Below are 3,959 nucleotides of genomic sequence, written 5' to 3'. Positions count from 1 at the left end.
TCTTATGGGCCCTGGTCAAAACACCCAAGAACCTCCATCAGTGTGTGTGTATGGGCCCTGGTCAAAAGCACCAAGAACCTCCATCAGTGTGTGTGTATGGGCCCTGGTCAAAAGCACAAGAACCTCCATCAGTGTGTGTGTATGGGCCTGGTCAAAAGCACCAAGAACCTCCATCAGTGTTGTGTTATGGGCCTGCGTCAAAAGCACAAGAACCTCCATCAGTGTGTGTTTATGGGCCCTGGTCAAAAGCACCAAGAACCTCCATCAGTTGTGTGTTTATGGGCCCTGGTCAAAGCCAAGAACCTCCATCAGTGTGTGTGTATGGCGCCCTGGTCAAGCACCAAACCTCCATCAGTGTGTGTTATGGGCCCTGGTCAAAAGCACCAAGAACCTCCATCAGTGTGTGTGTATGGGCCCTGGTCAAAAGCACCAAGAACCTCATCAGTGTGTGTATATGGGCCGTGGTCAAAAGCACCAAGAACCCTCCATCAGTGTGTGTATGGGCCTGGTCAAAAGCACCAAGAACTCCATCAGTGTGGTGTATGGGCTCTGGTCAAAAGCACCAGAACCTCCAATCAGAGTGTGTGTATGGGCCCCTGGTCAAAAGCACCAAGAACCTCCCATCAGTGTGTGTGTATGGGCTCTGGTCAAAAGCACCAAGAACCTCCATCAGTGTGTGTGTATGGCTTGGTCAAAGCACCAAGAACCCATCGAGTGTGTTATGGGCTCTGGTCAAAAGCTACCAAGAACCTCCATCAGTGTGTTTATGGGCCCTGGTCAAAAGCACCAAGAACCTCCATCAGTGTGTGTATGGGCCCTGGTCAAAAGCACCAAGAACCTCCATCAGTGTGTGTGGGCTCTGGTCAAAAGACCACCAATACCTCCATCAGTGTGTGTTGTGGCCTGGTCAAAAGCACCAAGAACCTCCATCAGAGTGTGTGTATGGGCCCTGGTCAAAACCACAAGAACCTCATCAGAGTGTGTGTATGGCCCTGCGTCAAAAGCACCAAGAACCTCCATCAGAGTGTGTGTATGGTCCTGGTCAAAAGCACCAAGAACCTCCATCAGTGTGTGTGTATGGGCCCTGGTCAAAAGCACCAAGAACCTCCATCAGAGTGTGTTATGGGCCTGGTCAAAAGCACCAAATAGTGAACAGAGTGTGCCATTCGTGACCCATCCTCAGTCAGTGTGTATAGTGAACATCCCCAGTCAGTGAGTGCTATAGTGAACAGTGTGCCATTCGTGACCCATCCCAGTCAGTGAGTGTATAGTGAACAGTGTGCCATTCGTGACCCATCCTCAGACTCGTGAGTGTATAGTGAACAGTGTGCCATTCGTGACCCCCATCCCAGTCAGTGAGTGTATAGTGAACAGTGTGCCATTCGTGACCCATCTCAGTCAGGAGTGTATAGTGAACAGTGTGCCATTCGTAACCCATCCTCAGTCAGGAGTGTGTATAGTGACAGGTTGCCATTCGTGACCCTCCCCGTCAGTGAGTGTTAGTGACAGTGTGCCATCGTGACCCATCCTCAGTCAGTGAGTGTGTAGATGAACAGTGTGCCATTCGTGACCCATCCTCAGTCAGTGAGTGTATAGTGAACATCCTCGTCAGTGAGTGTATAGTGAACATCCTCAGTCAGTGAGTGTGTTAGTGAACAGTGTGCCATTCGTAACCCATCCTCAGTCAGTGAGTGTATAGTGAACAGTGTGCCATTCGTGACCCATCCTCAGTCAGTGAGTGTGTAGAGTGAACAGTGTGCCATTCGTGACCCATCCTCAGTCAGTGAGTGTATAGTAACATCCTCAGTCAGTGAGTGTATAGTGAACATCCTCAGTCAGTGTGTATAGTGAACAGTGTGCCATTCGTAAGCCATCCTCAGTCAGTGAGTGTGTAGAGTGAACAGTGTGCCATTCGTAAGCCATCCCAGTCAGTGAGTGTATAGTGAACAGTGTGCCATTCGTAACCCATCCTCAGTGTATAGTGAACATCCTCAGTCAGTGAGTGCCCCACCTCCACGGTCCAGCAGTGGTGCCGCGCTGAATCCTTCCCAGCCCAGAGTGCAGTCGATCGGGTCAAATCTCTCCGGTTAGCGGGCTGGATCTGGATCCTCTCCTTTCCCAGCTGGACAGAGGTTAGCCCAGGGGAGAGGACAGAGATGGGCAGGACGTGGTCGGGTCCAGGGTTACCGGAGCTGGAAGGGAGGGGTTGGGGAAGAGGGGGACAGGGGGAGGGAAAGTGAGAGGGGGAGATAGGACCACACACACTCCGTCCCTCCCCCCAGACTCACTGTAAGGGGCTATGTGCAGCATGTCGTTCCAGACGGTGTAGAGGAGGTTGGTCAGGTGTTAGACACGTCTATCAGAGGACCACACACCTCCTCTGGCTCCTCATGACTCTGCCACGTCCTACACACACACACACACACACATACTCTATTCTGTTACAGGGCTCTGTGTGGATTTGTGCAAAAAATAAAACAAAAAGAGAAGCACAGAGCGAGAGAGAGAGAAACAGAGAGAGAGAGAGGAGAGAGAAACGAGAGCGAGAGCGAGAGCGAGAGCGAGAGAGAAGGAGAGTCTGCATACCTCTTTACTGTCTCCTGGTAATTCTGGAAAACAAAGCAATGTTCTTATCACATTTTAGCCAATGCACAGTATGCCATCACACAACACACACACACACACACACACACCACACACACACACACCACACACACACACACCACACACACACACACACACACACACACACACACACCACACACACACACACACACACACACACACACACACACACACACACACACCTGCAGAAAGGCGATGTCATCTCTGTCTTCCTTCATCTCTTCCTCGATCTCTCGGATGGTTTTAGCCAGCAGCTCCATCTCTTTCCCCAATCTCTCTCTCTTCTCCTTCATCACTCTATTCTCTCCTCCTCTTCCTCCTCAGCCTGGCTATTCTGGCTCCTCCTCCTCTCTCAGGAACTGGTGCAGCTTCTCAAAACCTCCTTTATCTGTCTCTCTGTCTGCTGGGCATGGCTCTGGGGAGGAGGAACGGATGGGAGGAGGGAGGAACGGAGTGGGAGGCAGGGAGGGAGGAGGAAGCAGAGTGGGGAGGCAGGGAGGGAGGGAGGAACGGAGTGGGGGCAGGGAGGGAGGGAGGAACGGAGTGGGGAGGCAGGGAGGGAGGGAGAACAGAGTGGGGAGGCAGGGAGGGAGGAGGAACAGAGTGGGGAGCAGGGAGGGAGGAACGGAGTGGGGAGCAGGGAGGGAGGGAGGAACGGAGTGGGGAGGCAGGGAGGGAGGGAGGAACAGAGTGGGAGGCAGGGAGGGAGGGAGGAACAGAGTGGGAGGCGGGAGGGAGGGAGGAACGGAGTGGGGAGGCAGGAGGAGGGAGGAACGGAGTGGGGAGGCAGGGAGGGAGGGAGGAACGAGTGGGGAGGCAGGGAGGGAGGAGAACGGAGTGGGGAGGCAGGGAGGGAGGGAGGACGGAGTGGGGAGGCAGGGAGGGAGGGTGCACAGATGTGATGTAAAAGTGGTTTATAAATCATTGATTGTTTAATTGTGATTGATTCATTGACAGACCGACAATGCAAGTCGTACCTGGTTGTGTTGGGAGGCGTGTTCAAAGATCCGTGTAACCTTCTCAAACCTTCCTGCTCTTCCTAGCAGCTTCCCAGTGAAGAGTTCAGCTCCCCTGGTGGGCAGTAGGAAGAATGACAACCAGCGTATCACAATACAATTTACATTTACATTTAGTCATTTAGCAGACGCTCTTATCCAGAGCGACTTCAAATTGGAAAGTTCATACATATTCATCCTGGTCCCCCCGTGGGGAATGAACCCACAACCCTGGCGTTGCAAGCGCCATGCTCTACCAACTGAGCCACACGGTACTACAATAGATGTAAACTTTATTTGTCATTCTTGTTTTGTTTCATAAAAGCCCATTGGGTCTGG

At 52.4% G+C, this 3,959-nt stretch overlaps 1 long non-coding RNA gene across 1 annotated transcript; it reads right to left on the bottom strand.

The window, feature by feature from the left end:
- Positions 1–2,012: 2,012 nt before the first annotated feature.
- Positions 2,013–3,696, bottom strand: LOC139027285 (uncharacterized). The gene is made up of 5 exons (XR_011479357.1): positions 3,603–3,696; positions 2,808–3,040; positions 2,587–2,609; positions 2,289–2,406; positions 2,013–2,192 (listed from the first exon to the last, which is right to left on the bottom strand). It is a non-coding gene; the product is annotated as an uncharacterized lncRNA (long non-coding RNA).
- Positions 3,697–3,959: the final 263 nt, after the last annotated feature.

Source organism: Salvelinus sp. IW2-2015, unplaced genomic scaffold, assembly GCF_002910315.2.
Source record: "Salvelinus sp. IW2-2015 unplaced genomic scaffold, ASM291031v2 Un_scaffold9231, whole genome shotgun sequence".
In the NCBI taxonomy this organism is placed as follows: Eukaryota; Metazoa; Chordata; class Actinopteri; order Salmoniformes; family Salmonidae; genus Salvelinus; species Salvelinus sp. IW2-2015.
The sequence above is the reverse complement of the archived record's forward strand: the minus strand, read 5'-3'. Positions and strand labels throughout refer to the sequence as shown.